The sequence below is a fragment of the Gallus gallus genome, chromosome 12 (assembly GCF_016699485.2).
Source record: "Gallus gallus isolate bGalGal1 chromosome 12, bGalGal1.mat.broiler.GRCg7b, whole genome shotgun sequence".
In the NCBI taxonomy this organism is placed as follows: Eukaryota; Metazoa; Chordata; class Aves; order Galliformes; family Phasianidae; genus Gallus; species Gallus gallus.
The window spans coordinates 5,015,438-5,035,182 of record NC_052543.1 but is presented as its reverse complement, the minus strand read 5'-3'; the positions used below and the strand labels follow the sequence as shown (position 1 = coordinate 5,035,182).

General features: G+C 38.0%; 1 protein-coding gene and 1 long non-coding RNA gene across 8 annotated transcripts in view; one reads left to right on the top strand and one right to left on the bottom strand.

Annotated features, from left to right (window-relative positions):
- PPARG (peroxisome proliferator-activated receptor gamma) overlaps positions 1-15,657 on the bottom strand; it is a 54,554-nt gene extending 38,897 nt beyond the window's left edge. Inside the window, exons 1-2 of one of the 3 annotated variants that reach the window (XM_040646063.2) lie at positions 7,451-15,039; positions 6,649-6,734 (exon numbers count right to left, since the gene is read on the bottom strand). The gene's annotated coding sequence lies outside the window, so the exon portion shown is untranslated. Of the gene's footprint in view, positions 1-6,648; positions 6,735-7,450; positions 15,040-15,487; positions 15,550-15,624 lie in introns of those variants that run through there. The other 2 variants (NM_001001460.2, NM_001397666.1) reach the window with 2 other exon arrangements.
- Positions 15,658-15,756: 99 nt separating this feature from the next.
- The window catches only part of LOC124417163, a 57,776-nt gene continuing 53,787 nt past the window's right edge, over positions 15,757-19,745 (top strand). For all 5 annotated transcript variants that reach the window (XR_006931340.1, XR_006931339.1, XR_006931341.1 and 2 more), the window contains exons 1-2: positions 15,757-15,907; positions 16,154-16,258. This is a non-coding gene — a long non-coding RNA (uncharacterized LOC124417163). The remainder of the gene's footprint in view (positions 15,908-16,153; positions 16,259-19,745) is intronic.

Genomic DNA, 19,745 nt, shown 5'->3' with positions numbered 1-19,745 from the left:
GGGGGATTACATATTAGCTCCTTTAAAACTGCAAAATTCCCAATATACCTTTTTTTATGGTGGCAAAGGAGGGAGCAAATTATTCAATAGGAATTCTGCACCTCTTGGTCAACATCTGAGCATAATATCAATCAAATCTCCTTTAGAACCAAATATACATAACCTACTAGGTAGCCTACCAAACAATTCTAGGAACTGTTGATACTGAGATCAGAGCAATATGTAAATTAATCAACAAAAAAGCTTCCTCACAAGATTTATGTCTGAATGAAAGCAGAAAAAGTTGCTGACTCCACTGTTTGTCAGAAAAAAGCCCCCAGATTATCAATGGGGGATGTACTGTGAATCTCAGAGCTCAATTGAATCTTTTATCTCGCCAGTTGTATCTTTATTTCACTGTTTGTTCTCAGATGTTAAAAACACTCTATTGGAAGCAATTCAAAAATACATTGTTGGAAAATTGTTAATGCTCTAGTCATACAATGTCATTTCGAAGCTCCCTGGGAATTTAGATTTGCACAGCTTATTAGGATATGACCTTTCCCTTGATTTTTTATTTTAAGATCAAGTTAACATGAAATTTCCCCAGTGGGAGTTGCTGTGTTTCCTTCACAGATAAGGAAAAGAGCAATGGCAACTCCAAATACAGAGGGCTTTCATACGTTTCTACAGTACGGACAATTTCGTGGTCTTGACAAACATCCAATGCATTCCTAGAGGTTGAGAGGAAAGTCATGCGGTACATTAACTAAAAAAAAACCTCAGGAACATAACAAAGGTATTTCCCTGAATCTTTCACCCATATTTTTTTTCTGCAGTGTCATTCAAGATTAAGCTTTGAGGAATTTTTCTAAGGACTCCCTGCATTCAGAGGATCTGGGTAGCACTGACTGTCAGATAGCAGTTTGTTTTTGGAACACATTCATATTCCTTTGGCTGATAAATTACTACCTCTACAGCGTTCTTTTTTTTCTTCACGATACAGATCTTGAATCACAAATTCACACACACTTCGGCATTTCCATGCTTATTAATATTAGCTTTTTTTTTTTTCCCCTCCTGGAATCCTCATGAAGCTGATCTAAAAACAGGAGGCTGGAAAGTCAGTTCTCAAAAAAAATTTCCTTTGTGGCAGGTATTCAGAAAGAATAATATCTCTGGAGTTCCCTTGGTGGTCAGTAAGACAGGTTGCTCTACAGAGTGACTCATAACATCTAAAATAGTCTCCTGCTGTGAGCTGCTCTGCACAGGAGATCTCTCTTGTCCCCTTAATCTGCGATACGGGCAGATTACCAGGCACCAATAACACTGTTTAAATACTTGAACTATTAAAAATGTTTACTACATGTAAGACAGATACATTCAATGTTTCTAAGCCCACGTCTATGCTGATGAGATAATCATCACAGCCACAGAGATAATTAGATAACTGATCAGAAATTGAACAATGCTTCCTATAAATTAAAATTTTCAAGCGGTCAAGATTGCAAAAATCATCATATTTTAAAGTAGTTTTTAATCAGAAGAGAATAACTTGCTCATGAAAAGTAAAATCAGTGGGTCAAAAAAGAGATGACTAAAAAGAATAATTTGCTCCTTCAATATCCAGTGTAAAAGTTCTGAACATCAAGCATTTCCTATGCAAACATTTTTGCTCAGATCCAGGTATCTTAACAAGAAAAGAAACTGTTGATGAAAAAGAAAATTTCTTTAACTTTTTAAATATTAGGTCTGCTGATCTGGTACTTTCGATAGGCATTGTGCATGTAACATTCTTATACTGATGACACATTGTAATATAATGTAATCCAGTATAATATGAGTTCACCATGATCATATTTAAACATGATAGCAACGACATGGCCACCAAACAATACAACGATTCAAACTGGTCCTAAGTGTTTTAATCAGTAAGGAAGTTCTTATTAGAGAAACTTAATTTAGGAAAAACTTCACATACTGCCTGCAATGTTTCTCACAGTAGTGCTGCACATTTTTTGCTGTACGTTGGGCATATAACACAAAACCTAATCCTTTAGTTCTCTTGCAACAAGATGATGATGTCCAAATTTAAATAATGGGCATTTCCAGAAACAGCCATTCCTCTTTCAATGACTGATGGAAGGTAACTGGTTTACTACTGTAACAAGCAATTAGAGAGCCTTAAAAATAACTTAGACCATCCATAGACAGTAGGAGTTAATATGCAATTGATCCAAGGCTAATCTGTCTCTTGGGTAAGTACAATGTCATTATGTACCTTACTGGTTAAAAACTGCTACGAAACTTACGTATCCGATAAAGGAGTAAAAAAACCCAAAATGATGAGATTTACTGCACAGAGCTGCAGGACACATCAATAAAACTTTTCTGCAAACAAACCCACAGACTTTCTAAAGAACGCTAATAATAAAGAAGGAAAAAATTACAAAGCTGAGTAGTACAGACATACAGGATGGTTGGTTAACCTCATTTCTAATGGAAGAGTATAGAAGCAGACATGTTTGAAAAGTCATACAACAGAAAGAGAAATCATGCATCTTTTCCTATTTCAGTGACACAGACTTCCAATGCATATGCATAGTGTAGACACCAGAAGTTTATTTACAGAGGGCAGGACTGCACATTTCATGTGAACACATTCAGAGCACGATAAAGAGCTTTGTCTCCCATTAGCAATTTAAAGAATTGTGATTTGGTTCTCACAACACACCTATAATTGAATTCCTCAGTCATAAAATCACTGGTGCCAAACAAGTTCTGATATCTTTTATCAAGCCTCTTTTTTTCTTGTCATTAACATATTTCTTATGGAACTTTTCTTCTTTTTACAGATACATTTGCTTTAGTTATAAATTAACCCTGGCATTTACTCTCCCAGAGGCCACAATCTGCAGCTTTGTTGTCCTCTTTAAAAAGTTTCAAGCATGAATTTATTATTTAAAACAATTTTGAACAACAATCGGTGGTTCATATAAAAAAGAAAAGAGTTCCTAGGATTGGCAGAGTAATTAAGAATAAACTGAAAATGTTTGCATGCTGTTCTGCCTCTTCTTTTCTGGAAGTCACGATTTATTTACCAAAAGGCAACATATCTGACTATGCGATTTCTGGTGCTTTCAGTTCCTTGAGGTAATATTAACTAAGATATTTCAGACACTTCAGAAGATGACCAGCAAATCCCAGCAGTACTCAGAATATTTTAAATTCAGATTGAAGTGCAATTTGAGCCACATTATGAAAATATCCCATCTACTTCACACATGGACTCAAAACAATGAGCACTGAAAGACTAATATTTCATTTGATAAAGGTCATCCCAAAAAGCACAAATGCTGAAAACTTCTGCTGTTTCCAATTGAGCATCTATGTTAGTCTTTCTTTATTCATGCCCAGGATCTTTTGAAACCGCCAGCTTATTTCAGCCACACTTAAGTACAAGATAGAGGAGTTTGATCAGAATATGCTCAAATTGTCATTAGCATGACCACTTAAAGATCATCAGTATGAGTTCACTCTGTAAGTATCAGAAAATCCCTAAGAAAAATTCCTAAGAAAACATATTCATAGGAAGCTAATTGCATTGGTTCTACTGATCAAGGAACCATTTGCGTAAGGACAGAATAATACTTTTTAACAGCCAGGATAATGCACATACTACTTCCTCTGTCTTTCTGTGCTACTCTTACTACAAATCATATGAGAAATTTGATTTGATAGAAACCCGCCAGACATTTTTTTTCTCCCATTTCTGTTTTAAGATTTTCAAAAGTGGAGCAATTTGAAAAAAATACACCTTAAAGTTTCAGAAAACAGGAGATGATTGTAAGGAACTTTGTATTTCTGGATTACTCTTCCTGATGCAGGTTAGGCCGGCTGCAGCCACGTTCCTGCATGCACTGCATGTGACGGAACAGTGATTTAATCCACACTGTGATGGGTTAAAAATGACACTGGCTTGCTTCAAAAAGTGACTTTAAAAGTTACTCTCCAATTATGAGTAACACTGAGGAATACCCTGAATTACTCTCCATGTAAACTGCTTTCATGCAGTGCTTCCTCCTCCATCTCCAGACCCCCATATTCAAGATAATAAGAAGGCAGACGTTGCCTTTGCAAAGTCAAGCTACACTTCCTTCTCTACATACTGCTCTTGAGATTGACAATATGTTAAAAATATTAAGGCCTTAGTTTATACTGTGCATTCTGTCTCTGATTTGTCAGATTTTTATTTGTAAGCTGGACCACTGTTCTCTTCAAAGCTATTACTACTTACTGTTTCTTCATGAATAGTTTATCTTTTTAATTACCTACAACAGGTCCTCGCCATACCTTTGTCTTACCAACATAGGGTATTTTTCGCCCCTTTAACTGAATCAAAAGTGGCATAGCTGAGAGAATTGTTAAGAATAAAAATATTTATCAACTTATACAACAGAAGTGAGGTTTAAAATAGAAGATACACATTGTCAAGTAGTTTAATTCTCAAATCTTGAACACTTAAGATATATTTTCATCTTATTTAGATTTTAAAATTGTGTTTTCTGTTTGATAGTAATAATAGCAATAATCTTCGGTTATTATTAATAACAAGGGGGAAAATAAACCAGTCTGATTTGGTCCTAACCTAATCCAAATCAATTAGATGGTGAGCACAAGGCTTAGATTGCACTGACTAGCCCGAAGGATCAGAACTATAAAGTTACACACAAGTATAACCACCTATTCTCACACCTTGTGTACACATTTCATAACTTTGTTTGCACTGTGTACTTTCACTTGAGCCAAAAGGAATTTTCAGATCAAACAAGTTGTAATGTATTCTCTAAGGGTGAGTTACAATGTTAATTATCTTTAATTCCTGGAATGGACAGTAGGACATTAAATATATATAAAACAGGGCCAGGGACAATTCTAAGAATGTAAGCATTTAACTATCCAGTTTAATTAAATGATGGAGTTAAAAAGAGCTTGTGCCCAGGTTACAATACTTTTTAATTGAATGATATGGATCAAGCCTTGAGTTCAATTAGACGGCAGTGAGACTAGGGAGTATAAACACCTTTTTCTTCTTCCTATACACCCCCCAATTTCACTGGGTTATTTAATTTTGCACCAACTTTATTTTTTTTCCTAAATGCAGGGCCACTTTCTGCCTGTTAGCTGACAACACATGTAGGAGTCTTCGCTTTCAGGAAGGAGAAGCATAAAAATATGAAAGCACTCAGCATCAGTGTGAATATAAATCTCTCTACAAACCTCATAAATCTCACCAAACATGCATTTCCTTCGTACGCACTTTTATTGAGCACTAACATAAAATATATTGAGCTGTTTTTCCCAAACTGGCACTTCATTCCAGTGAAACACTGTATCTATGCCAGAAGGAAATGGCAGAGATAAAAAAAATACAAAAAGTTTGTTGACAGGTCCTTAGACAGACAAAATGAGTGAAATTATAATTTAGCTCTAATTACCTTCCAACATTTACCTATCTCTCTTCATGTCACATGAAAACAGAATACGTATTTTGCTGCTTCAGAAACACACTACATAAAAATGGTAGTATTACAGCCAGCTGGAAATCACTTATTACTCATGTCATTAGATTCTCCTGCTCTGAAAACAGGTAACAACATACACTGGACAAAATCGCCACCCCAAAATCACCCCTATCTTTTATGAGCTAAAATAATCCCATATGTAAAGGACTAAAAACTCCTGTAATTGCAGAAGAAAACTGACTGTTCTTCAGTTGCACTGTACAGCCTCAAAGGGCATAAGGAAATCTGTTAGTAAGTAGATGACTCATAGAAGATGAAGGCAGAAACATCTGTGAGATCTGTCAGTATTGCTTCCCAATGTAAGACCCAGGTCTGTAGTAGATTTTCCATTTTTTTCCTCTAATTTCAAAAAGCCTAAGATGCACCATTTGAGGAGCTATGAAGCAGTTTATATGACACACGGGAATCACAAAACAGCTCTACTCAGTATTTTGCCTACTTTATCTTAATTTCCATATTCATTGCTAAATGAGCACTCTACAACTCTCAAAGTCTTAAGCTACAAAGAATTCCTGTACTGCCAGGTATAATCACTACATTCATTAGTCCTTCCTGGAGTAATTGTCAGGGAAGTGGCAACCATATCTGCATCAATTTCTTCTTCCTCCTTGCTTTTTTTCTGCTTTCCCTCAAGGACAACGGGTGTTTCTCTCTCATTTGTCTTTCTTAAACTGGGACTCTCGTGTTACTGACCTCAAACCTTTTCCTCCCTTTATTCTTCCTTTCAAAATGCAGATCTGGGGAGGAAAGGGGTAGGTGGCCCTACTATATCTCTCTCACTGTTTCCATGTCTATCGATCTATTAGTTTTTAATTATTTAACTGTATCTGTTCGTTCTGACATTGAGAGATTCACAATATAGTTCCTTCAGCAGTGACAACAACAAAAGATACCCTCCTGTCTAAGGGTCAAACGTCAGAAGACATTCAATATTGCTACATGCTGTATAACATTTTGCTACGCCTTCCTGTTGGGGATGGGGGAGGAGACAGGAATCTGTTGCACAGCCTGCGTCAGAGAATGCAGTCACACTACAGTATATCAAATTCAGCGTATGTACAAGTTATTGTTATTCTAAACTTACCTCAGACTTCAGCAATACTCGCTGCCTGTTCTCCTGTCCTTACTGACAGGAAAGCTGTCACTTGTTGTTAACGTATCATACAGTTCCTATTCTCAAAGGAGTAATAAATAAGGCTAGATTTAAAAAACAGAACAAGCTTGGGCAAAAAAAGAACAATGAGTATTAATGCCAAAATACAGTAAAAGATCATTTTATGGCACTGTCAGCATATCTTAAATCGAGAAAAGATGAAAATCTCATAGGAGACCAGAGAGAAAAATCCAAGATCAAGAAGGTTCCAACAATAAATTTTAAACTTTGAGAAAGAAATTCAAACATCTGCATTTTTAAAGAATTTTTCTTCTTTTTAATATCTTTGGCAAACTTCAAAAGGCCTAAATAAATAAATAAAGCAAAATATCAGTCTTAGCCAATCTTCCCCTTGCCTGCCTTTGAATTTCCTTTAAATAATAAATTCATTTCCTTTCCTAACACTCATTATGGACACCTTTTTCACTTTTTCTCAACTCTCTTCTCCGCGGGGCCTCTACAGTCCCACACTGACCTGAGATCCCTGTCTTAACCCACCACTGTGCTTATACTAATCGTACCAAACCCCAGGAGCCTCTATGACAGATCATCTAACTATTCCACAAAGCTGAAGCCTTTATCTCACACATTACCTATTCTGCACAAATGTTGCTGTGGATATTTTTGTTTGCAAAGCAGAACAATCAGCTGGTAATACTTTTGTTCTTTTTTCAAAACAAGATTGATAAAAGATAAAGAAAGCAGTTTTCTGGGTTTCCATTTGATCTCTCACCTACTCAAAAGCGGCACCCTGATGACCCAAAAGAGAATGGAAAGAAATGCACGTGACTTCCACATCCTCAGTATTACATCACAAAAGATGAAGCAGCATGCTGTGAGCAGCTCAGAGGGCTGTTGCACCAAATACAACTATTTTCTTGCATAAAAAACGCCTTTCCTAAGAAAAGTGTTGCGTTAAAAATTTGACAGATACCACATTTCAATGCACAGAACAAGAAAAATGCTGACAGACCGATAGACACAGGTTCGTTTCATAACCAGGCAGGCACTATGCACTGCGACATTTAGCATGCTTAATTGCTTTTTTCTTTTTTAATTTAATAAATTACAACCTGAAGGTATGTTTTTAGGAAAATATGTTTTTTTTTTTTTATTAAGATCTTCTTTCCTCAAAATTTTCAAGGTACATCTACAGGAAAATATATTTCCCAGAGGAAAAAGGTGTTTTTTGAACCAAAGTGTTTACCAGTATGACTAGGACCATTTGCCAAGAATTCTTTCCTATGTCAACAGGGCTGAAATTAACGTTTCTTTTGAAACTAGTAACCCAATTTAAGACAGTAATTCCTCAAATGCAGTTATCTATGTCAGAAAGTAACTTGCATAACCCTATGTTCTACTGTATCTAGCCTGAGAAGTAACCTAAACTCAGACAATGATTTCAAACGTGTGCTTTATGCAAAGTACTGGACTACAGTAAAAAAAACTAAACAAGAAATTGTGAACAAAACTAATATCCACCGCACCCAATGTAGCTGGGTAAAGTTAGCCAGCCTAATCACATGAGGCAGACCCAAAGAATAAGTCTTTGGGCAGTACCCAAAGGAAACTGTGCAAGGAACTCTCCTGGGTCTCTTATTCATCATGCCATAATGCTCTTATCCACATCACTAAAACTATTAACCAGTTCAGGACGACAGGCAAACTGCGATCATAACTATTTCACCAAGAAAGTTGCAAAACAGAAACAAGGTCACCTGGGATACTAATGATGGAAAGCAACTGCAGAATTTGCTTGCATTTCTTAAGTGCAAACATCCCAATATAAAAAAGTTATTATGAACAACTAATGAAGCTTCCAAGGGCTTTTTTTTGGAAGTTATTTTGCATTGTCTTAATAATGAGAAACACTTCAAAACTTATTAAAAACCTGAAACCTGAATTTTTCAATGTTTGCTTTTTTCATTCCCTTTTTAAAATTCATTACCCAGTCACATTAGCCTTCTGAAATACTGATTTTGAAGCTTATTTATAGTTAATTATAACAACTAATATTTAGCTGAGATCTTTACTTAATTACTCCATTCCAATTTAGCAGTTCTGGCAATGCCTCTAGCATAAAATAAATAAAAATTAAAAAAGAAGAAAGAAATCCAGAAAAAAAAAAAAAAAGAGACCCTCACCCTTTTAATAGTGCCTATTTCATTCAGAAAACTGTTTAATTCCTTTGTTCTAAATTCAGCTTAGTTTCATCTTGTTTATCATCTCAAAACATCTTCAGCAGCAGCTGGAAATTCTGAAAATGAAAGCGTATCTACAGAACTTTTGTTTTCATTCTTTTAATCATGTTCTAGGCAAAAACTATAAAAATCTACACTGCTACATGAGAGTTGTGTAACACACAGTCATCTGCCAAACTACTCATGTTGAAAATTACTTTGGGATATTTAACATAAATACATTAGACTGCTTTTCTCAATATTTCTAGTACGTCTAAAAATTAAACATGCTAACATGTCTTGATGTGCAGATCAGGCATTTCAGATATTCATAGTTCAAGTGCAAATGACGGCATCTAGAAGATGATAAATAAAAGTTACAGTAAAAACTGTCACAGACGTTAGGAACTCCATGAAGTAAATCCAGCCACTATCAGGAGTTTACTCCGCAGTTTCAGAGGAATAGCTGCATCACTGGGTGAGCGTTAGAACTTTGGGGTTCAGATATCCTACAAGGTACAAAACAAACAGCAGACTTTCTCATTGTTCTGGAAGGAATGAGCACCTCAGCCTGTGGCCTCTTCAGATTCCCTCATGATTCAATCAAATATGGTCCTGAATAAGGTTAGAGAAAACAGATAACATTCTGGGCATATAAGACAACCTTCTGCCCTCACATGCTTTTGTACTCACTGATCTACAGATAACTCTGGCTGTAGCTAAAAAAAAAAAAAGATTGCTGAATATATTTTAATTCCTAGATAGGATTAGTAATCGATTCAGCAATATTCTGCACTATAACAGGCTTAAAAAACGAGATTCCGCATAATATATTGTAGCTGAAGTGCCACTGTAGGGAACAGTGAATGCTAACTCAAGGTAAAATATATTCAAGATGAAATGATAAATTCTTCAGTTTTATTTACTGTAGACATAAAAAAAAAAAGTCAGAACCTATCATGAGGAAATATGTACGTTATGAGAGGCAGTAAATAGAAGTGGCTGCATTTTTCCACAAGCCCCCACATTAGATAGCACCACAAAGCACCAGCCTAGGTAGTAAAACCTGTTTTTCTGACCACCCCTACTAGAAGATCTTGGTGTGAGTGTTAAAGCCTGTAATTAACATTTTTCTTTTCATAGTTCCTTTTTTTAGTGCAACAGACTGACACTTTTGGTAGTCTAACATATTCTTCAAACCAATGTGGGTGAGACATTATATCAGAGCAATATTAAAATATTCCCCTAGAATAAATTGTGAGAATGTATATCACTCCATTTCTATGTGCATAGCAACGTAAGTCCAAACCTTCCCAAACTTCAAAATTGTTGCTGCACAACTGTGAATAGTTACAGAAATTACTCAACATCTCTGCTCAATAAATCTAAAACAAACACACAAGTACTATGGACTTATAATGCAACATTATAACATAAAATCTTCTTTTATGCAATGAACTGTAATCACATATTGTGTAAAAAGTTTAAGACCAGATCATAATTGGGCAGGGCTACTTCGTGCAAATATGAAGTTCTCTGAAAAGTAATGTGCCTCTCCTCAGTGGAAAAACACAAGATGCACTACAAAAACTTCCATCACTCTCCTTTACCTCACACATGTATTCCATGACAGTTAAAAGTGTCTGTGATACAAAATAACATCTCTAGAACAGTATAAATACATACAGGTAAATCAGATGCACCATAGCTGGAAGTTCCCTATGAAAAAACAAACAACAAACAGGGTTCTGGTAGAAGGTAATCTGAAACATGTTAGAATCAGATTTGTGATAAAGAGGAAAGACGCGATTCCTCCATGGAGGCCATGAAATTACTATCACCAATGATCCGTAAAACAGCACGAAGTATATTTTTTCCTCTTACAACAGCTGTTATAAGACCCAAAACTGGAACACTTGCTGGTTTTGAAGGCCTGCGATAAACTAATCCCAACTGTTAGGTCTGTAGCAAAACACAACCATCTCACTTAAAGTACATAAAGAAGTTGATCACACAAATTCCAGAACTAAAGGAATAGAAATATTCCTTTCACTCCCGTTTCACTTCATTTCTGAAACAGTTAAAGAACAATACCTACAGCTTTTATTATCATTCATATTCATGGCTATTTCATTTCAGACATTCAGCCTCACTGGACAAACAGCAATTCATTTAGAGTTAGGCTCTGTATTTTCTGTATACTAAAACCACCACCTGATTTTAATAGTGGAAGCAAGTGGTTCAAAGAACAAAATTTCTAACACTGCATGCAGACTGCAAACCTGACTCTACCAAAATGCCAGGATCTCCACTGACTTAAGTGAAGCTGGGACATTTTTTTTTTCCTAGACTACGCATCTTACAACAAAGCAGCATCAACTTTTTTGGTACAGTGGAATGTTGTCTGTATTTCTCTGTTTGGATATTATCCAATATTTATCACAGCATGTTATCTGAAGTTATATATAGCCTTTCTACATTTCTGAGATAAGCAGGAAGTCTTTCCATAACATAGGATTAATGCATTACCTACAGACACGCCTGAGAAATACAGACATAACCATACATTCACATTCATCAGTGTTCATCACACACACTTGTGCTTGAACATACACACACAAAGCGACGTAAGCCTTGTGTTTTTTAAATTGCTAATTATCAACCAGCAGAGTAGACTTTGGGATTCATAGACTTGAATTCATAGACTTTGTCCTGAATGTGCAGACTGCATGGCATGATGGTGATCTGCTTAGTCATGAGGGAAGGGGGTGACCGAAGCAAGTCCACAAAGCATCACCTGGTAGCTGATTCCATACAACCTGGTTTTTGAGGTAGTTACAAATCCTCCTCCTTCCTAAGCAGGATGTATTTTTTCCTATTTACAGTGGAAGTCAGTAAAACAGCAACGGACAATAAGGTGCTGCTTAGAACTCTTTTTTTTTTCTTCCCACTGTAAGTTTGGAAATATATTATAAAAAAATAAACCTTACCTTTTTTTTTTCCTACCCCATTTGCAGTCATGCAGGTCAGAAACTACTACTATTGTAAGAGTCTATTACTGTTGCAAGCATAAATCAAATCATTGGAAGTGTGAATTAGAAGTTTTGCATCAATCTCACGACTACATCCTGTCTCCATTGCAAATCTGTAATTATTTGCGTTCTCATGATACAGATCATTTGGTATTAGAGACAGAGGAAACCTTCTCATGTCAGTGAGAAGGAAGACGGCTCAAATCTTGACCGGGCTGTTAGGCATTACTTCAGTATAGGTAATTAAACATAGCTATATTGTTCACGTATCACGAATAGAATCAGAGAATGATGCAATTCTTTAGTTCAGTTGAGTTCAATCACTCAATTCATGAGTGGTTTAGGAGGGGACAAAGAGACCAAATAAATGCTGGAAGGTGAGGTTGGAGAGGGAGGAATATTGGAGTGTGATCAAATTGTCTCAAGATCCGTGAAAGTTCTGAGGCACAAAGTCTGCAGATAGGCCTTGCTTCCCTCATTTTCCCTAAGCTAGCAGGGAAAACAAACAAACAAAAAAACCCTGCAAAAATTAGGTTTATATTTGCTTGTTATATATGAGAAAAACAACCACTACAAAACAGCAGCTGGGGAGGTGGGGAGAAAACAAGCAAAGTAAAAGAAATCTTAGAGTTTTATTATTTAATGCAGGATTCAATTTTCATTTCATGTTCATGGGAATCTAAATATCTGAAGACAAATCTTATGGCTCTTTCATTTATGTTCAGCTTTAGGAACGCCTTTGTAGTCAAACAAGAAAACAGCCCACCAAAAAGAGAGGTGGGTATGGGGATTTTTTCAAAGTGCTCTATAGCAGCTAAATCCCTAGGAACTGACCTGCTACTGGGAAGCCCCACATTGTGCTTGTGGCATGGGTACATAGGAGTTGAGGATAACAGAAGTAATACAAGGAAAGAGAGTGCTAACTTTTTCCTTTTACAGTTCACAAAAAGTTAGTTGACACACAGAGAACATTTCTTATAAAGGGACTGAAAAACAGATCCCGAAAATAAAAAAAATAATAATGGTTATGGAAATACAGTCGAGAGTAATTAGGAACCATCTAATATCATGCTAAGTTGGGACAGAGTCTGTTATTAAACAAGTCTAGCAGTGACTAATAAGATGAAACTAGTAGCAACTACCAGTGGAGAGTATTGTACCTCTGATTCCAAGAGAACACAGCGTGGAGAATTTATAATTGTATTTTAATTTCTTTTGAGTAACTGCCCTGGAAACTGTTTTACTGTATGTCAGCGGACAGTACTGGAAAAACTCTTGCGATAAAAACTAGTAAAAGAAGCCCAAGTTCTGAATATCAAATGCAAGTATCTAGTGATGCACAATTAGGCTACAAAACCTGGCTAGTAAATACTAGCATTTACGTGCATTGAATACGTGAAAAAGAAAAGAAGGCCTCAAAAATGGAAGATGGAAAACAAAATCCCACAGTATACCAGACAGGAATACATAATTAGAAGTATAATACAGATTTTTCTTTCTACTTTTAAACTTTCCCCTATTCCTACAATATAACTTCCTGCAAAATTGATTGTTATTAGTCACCGTTAGAAGTAGAAAACAATATACTGATAGTAATTGAAGGCTGAGCTACATTTTGTTGAATTCTAAATGGACACACATCTCCAAAAATTCACAGAGTCAGAAACAGCATTGATAGTGGGTTTTTATCAATATCATATGGAAAGCTGTAAGGCATTGCCCCAATATTCAACTGAATTCTAACGTCTTGCCACCTACTTTTTGTGATATTTCCTTACATGAAGTACACATTTACATCAGATGAGAAAGATCATTATTTGTGTAATGATCACATAGTAATGGAAGTTTCACTGAGCAGCATTGTTTAATAAATCGTGATATCCAGGAATCTGACACAGAGGCACTGCTGAAAAATGCTTTTTACAGATAAACGGTCGCTGAACTACTAGCAGTTAATGGTACATCCTACAAAACTGATGTCTAAGAATAATTGAACTCAAAAGCTATGTAAAAATACCTTTAAATTATACAAATATATATCATTGGTTATCAGTCAGAGTTCATGCCAATTGTTTCTCCAGTTCTCTCCCCCCTGACAAGTTCATGCTTATATTGCATCACGTGCCTTAACTCACTGCGAGATTTCTTACAATCTTTTAATTAAATCTCCAAGCATTTTTGCAGCTATTTTTTGTAATAGCCACAGAGAATAATGATGTCAAACGCTACTTCATGCAATAAACCCTGCTATTAACGCAAGCAAAATGTATGAAACTTCTTTCCCAAGGACAGCACTGAGTGCCATGACATACACAGTTGATGTACACTCGAAATTTTTTAGTTAACTAGTAACAAATTATAGTCACGTATTAAAAGCTAAATTACTGATTAATTGCTACTAGAAATATACACGCTTATACATCTTTGTTTTGGATACTCATGTTTAAGTGGAACGCTACAATCATGTTCCACAGCCAAAGCCTGCTCAGAGATGGGGCAGCAGGTCACAAATAGAAGGCTAGCCCACAGCCTCAGTTATTTCCAGGATAACTGTAATCCATCCTTCCGATTTAAGGCACCTACAGCCCACAGCATGGGGAGAAACCGATAATTTCCTGAGCTATTCCGAGTAAATACTAGCCTTACGTCACTGATTATTAATAAATACATCACTGTTAAGTCAGCATTGTATGCTCATGTGTACACAGTGCCGTGAAGTTACAACACCACAGGAACTTGCACTCTCCAGTCGTAGAATACCCTGGAGAGAAATGACACCAGGAAGATTACAAAATGCCCCTGCAAACCTGAGGCATACCATCAAGACATAGTACATTTCAACACGGCATCTCACTTGTTGCAGGCTCATAAGGGCTCCCTGACTCGCTGCGGTTGAGAAATCAAACAAAAAAAAAGAAGAAGAAAAAAAAAAACACAGGAAAAAAAAAAAAAAAAAAAACCTCTTTTCATTCATTAAGCGCATTGGCCAGGTGAGCACCACCAGCGAGCTCCCGGTTTCTCTCCCTTCTCCTAACGCAGTACCACAGGACAGCCGGCGGTCTGCCGTCACCCCGCGGGATGCGCCCGCCCGCAGCACCTCCGCACCCCCCGCACCCCCCCCCCCCCCCCCAGACCCCTTCACGCGCCCTCCTCCCGCAGGCCGCCGCTGCTCCCCGCCGGGCACGACGCCCCGGAGCACCGGCTCCGCCCGCCCCGCGCTGCCCGGCAGCACACCTGGAGCCATCCCGCGGGGTCTTCCCGCCCCCTCACCTCTCCTTCTCGCCCGCTACGGGGCAATCCCATCCCCTCCGCCCGCCCACGCAGCCCCACGGCGCCGGGTCCTGGCAGCTTTTCCCTAACTGCCCCCCCTCCCGAGCCGTGCCCCTCTCTCCCTCAGCCCACCGTTTCTCCCCTCCGTCCAGGAAAAGCCCTCCGCCCCGCCTCCCGCTCCCTCAGAGCCACCTTCCTTCCCGGCCACTCTAAGCATCCCCGGCGGTGTGGCCTCCTCCCCAGGCCCGGTGCCGAGCCCCCAGCCCACGCCGGGCGCAGCTCCCTCACCCCGACAGCCGCTCCTCAGCCGCCGTCGCCGCCCCTCTTCCCCCGCGAGCCCCCACACGCCCTCGCGCTCCCAGTCCCCCTCACGCCTCCACCGGCCCCCTCGCCGCGGGGGAAGGTCCCCCGTAACCCACACTGACCTGGCGCTGTCAAGTCTCAGCCGGAGAAACTGTTCCCTTCTGGTGGGATAAACTCCCCGGGCCGGCCCATCCTACCGGCCAGGCACCGCCTCCCCGCCGGGGCACCGCCTCCCGCCGCCGAGGGGCGAGCTCGCGCCCGGGGCTGTGGGCGCTGCGCGGGTCGGGGCTCGCGCCGCGGCTGCCGTTGGCGGGAACGGGGCGGGGGCGGCGAGGCGAGGCGAGGCGGTAGCCGGGGCTGAAGCACGGGGCTGGAAGCTGCCCGGGGCGTTCGAAGAGCGAACGGGTCAGTGAGGAGGAGGCGCTCCTTCTCCTTCCTTTCCCCTTTAGACCCGATCTGTTCACCCCAGCCAGTTCCCTCCGGGTCCGTGCCCGTTAAGCGTAATCGCGCGCGGGCACCTCCTGTGAGGACAGAGCGCGGGCCCTGGAGTGGATCTGGAATTTGATCTCTGCTCTCTGCAATCTCCTGTAACTGAGAATTCAGTTCTTTCCGGCTGCTAACTGCTTTCTCTTTTGCATTCCCCTTCTCCAGCTCACTCCTCTCTGCGCTGCGTGTAGTCGCTCACCTCACGTCAGTTTGTGTCCCACTGTGACAGGAGTAAATGCTTTTCTGAAAAGATTCTTAGCGGTGACAGAGGTAAATGAAATTCTTTTTCACCCCTACTTTTTTTTTTTTTCTTTCTTTTTTCTTTATCCCCTTTCCCTCCCAGGAATGCAAAAAGAAGTGGTATAGGCTATGCTCGGTAAGTCTCAAGACAGAGCAAGTTCAAACAAGCATATGACCTCCTATTTCATCCCCAGATTCTGTTATTAAAAAGTTAGATGCTGTAAGTCAGTCATAAGATCAACAGCCTTTAGAGAGTCACTGTGTAAATCCAGGTGCCCCAGCACGCAGCAGTTTATCTTTAAGAACTCCTGATCACTTGGACATCATTAGAAGATTCAGAAGATCCTAAATTTGCCTCACAGTTCTTAGTCATCCAGTGTTTTGAAAATCTCCGTTTGCTTTGTTATTTGTATACTGAAGGCAATTTATAGATTAGAGTTGAATACATCAAATTACCTGGACTTCTCACAGATACAAACTGCCTGTGGCGTTTTGTTTATGAGAACAATCTCTGCAGAGACTGGAAGCCTTGTGTTAATTCTTATGAGAATTATCTATTTGTATGGGCTTGAAGTATTACTTCTACCTTGGCACATCAGGGAATTATTTTCAGTTTATGCATTTCCTACTGTCTGAAAATTTTAGGTTTAGAAAAGTGGAAATATTTTCTTTTCTTCTGGATTTTTTTAACATACTGCAGTAATACCTACTCGGTATTGCACTGACTCAGAACTAGAAGCCAGGGGCTGAAAACAAGTGAAACAAAACCTCAGAATTAGTTCAAGATGTCACGGGTGAATAAACAGGCAAATGTGAGTAAAAAATATTACACCAATAAAAGAGGTATAAATACTTAATACTATTTCTAACCACTTTCCAACATCTCATGTAAAATTTCAGTAGTATATTCAGAGAGGAAAGATCTTAGCTGGACACCTCTACAGCACTAAAATTTAGCTCTGCTGACAATAGGAAGAGCGCTGTTGTCTGCAAAATAGTGGAGAATATACTCATCTGATTTAAATGTCTGAATAACAGAGGAGCTCTTCAGAAAATCTAGGCTTTTAACGTGCACATTTTTTAAAACTCCATGAAACGCCGAGCATCTGATTTTGAATATAAGCTCATATTTGAGGCTAGACTTTTAATAAGTTCATAATTAAAGGAGGAAAAACATAGCATACTTTGAATTTTACCATTAATTTAAATAAAACTACATGCATAAATAAATAATACTTCAAACTAAATTACTTGGGTGAAATAAAGACATATCTAATGTAGTCCAAAGAAAGCAACCAACCAGAGCTTCCAGAGAATTATTTCAAATACTATATCATTTTATTTATGTACAAATTACTTAGGTTTTGCAAATATGTATTTTAGCAGATTGAGGCAGGAAAGAAAAAATAAATTACTTCATCTGATTTCCTGCTTAACATGGATTTTTATGTAGTAGTATATGGTGCTTTGTATGTTTTAGAATGATAGTTAATCTTCATTTGAAGAATCAAAGGATGAAGAATCCATAAATTATCTTTGGCAGTCAAAAATACACCTCATTTATAATTTGAATTAATGGGCTTTCTTTATCAACAAAGACCTTTTTTTTTCCCACTTGAGGAAGGTAGAAAGCCTACTGATTTTGGTTTTGGTAAAGAAAGTGGGTTACTAATGCCCATATCTTCTAAAATTAATTCTAGATATTATTTTTACCATAATAAAATGGCCATTAGAATGAAATTATCAGTTTCTCTAACAGGTTTTGTTTGCATCATTTTCCTGCACAGTTTTTGATTATGGGGACTTTGTGCCCTACTATCTGAATGAATTCCTAAGCTTGGCTGGGACATTTAAGCATTATGAAATAAGAATGAAATGTCAAACTCAGGCCTTCCTGAGTCATGGGCAGTTCTTCCCTAAGTTCAAAGAAAAGCAGAAAAGGGCATCAGCATCAGTTCTTGTTTTAAAATTAGATGATAACTTGTCTTCACAGAAGATCAATTATGTTTTTAAGTAAATGCATCTGAAATTTAATGCATCTGAAAAAAAATCTTATTTCTGTATTGTGTACACATTACTAATATCAACAAACTTTGAAGCAGATTGACTTGAATCACGGCAAAAATAATCCCATTGAAATGAGAAAGTACTGTGTGGAATCTCAGAATGGGTAAGAATCTTAGTGCAACCCAAATAGCCTCCCTTAAACAATTTTATTTTTTCTTCCCATATTACTGAAGGAATTTTTATGCAACTAATTCTAAGGTGTATCAGGTAGGTCTTTGAAGCTTGATCTTAGATTACAACACGGAATATATTAAAGAGACTCTGTCTATGATACAGTGATTTTTACTGTTGGCTTGAAAAGGGTAGAAATCTTTTAAGGATACCGAGGTGAGAAATGTCTTTAGACTCTGCAAATATACTACTTCTAAATTTACTTATTTTGCTGTTTCCATTATGTCTGTGCTTTAAGTCTCCAGGTACATTACAGAAGTTTGAAGTTACAAATCACACAGTGTGTCCCATCTCGGTACATTGGAAAGAATGAAAAACTATCTAGCCAAGCTTAACATCTAGAGGGCAATCTCATACTCTAGCAGCATGACTATAAATCTAGCAGTCAGAAGAATAGTTCTGGCTGTGTAAATTGCATTGCTTTAAAGCAAAATGATTCAAGTAAGCTGAGAAGCTCTTCTATTGCTCTGTTTCTTACAGTTACTGTGTCTACTTTATCTAATTTATGTAATTCTTGAATTTATATATCTGCTGTTCTTTTATTGATAACAAGAACTTTGTATTAGCATATCTTATTTTGTCTTTACTGGCAGATTTTGGTCTTCTGGGAAGATATTTTTGTAAGAAGTATTTCATAATATTCTGCCACACGCCTATCTTCAATTATCACATTCTTTCTACATACTGTTTTATTTGAAGGGAATCAGGAGTTTACATTATTATCTGTGGAGTTTAGTGTGGAAATACAGCAAAACCTATTGTATGAAACACAGTTCTTTATGTGATGGCAGAAGACTATTCCCTTGGTGTGATTCCAACTCTCTTTGGAGATCGCACTACGGTATTGTTATACTGCACTCAGAATGCAATGCCTTGGATCCAGCAAAAACGATAGGATTAGGCAGAATGCAGATTTTTCATAGATAACTGTAGAGCGGGTCAAAACAAGAACCGTTTTAACTAAAAATGATCCTTCTTTTCCTCAACTTTGAGGCTTAGATAAGAAGAGATCAAAATCCAAATCGTACCTGCTTTAAGTTCTGTAAAGAGGAGATCACATCGGGCTGTGTACCTCTAATTATAATAGTTATTCATTATCTTTGGTCTTTCCCCAACTCTCAACTTCTCTGATTTCCTTCTCTCTTGGAGAGTATAACTTTCTTTTTAGGATTGTCTGATCCTTCTGTAAGAGGGTATTATCATCACGTTATAATCCCATTCTGATTGGATGGGTCTAAACTGTGTCTCAAACAGATTTCAAGCAAGATAATATACAGTA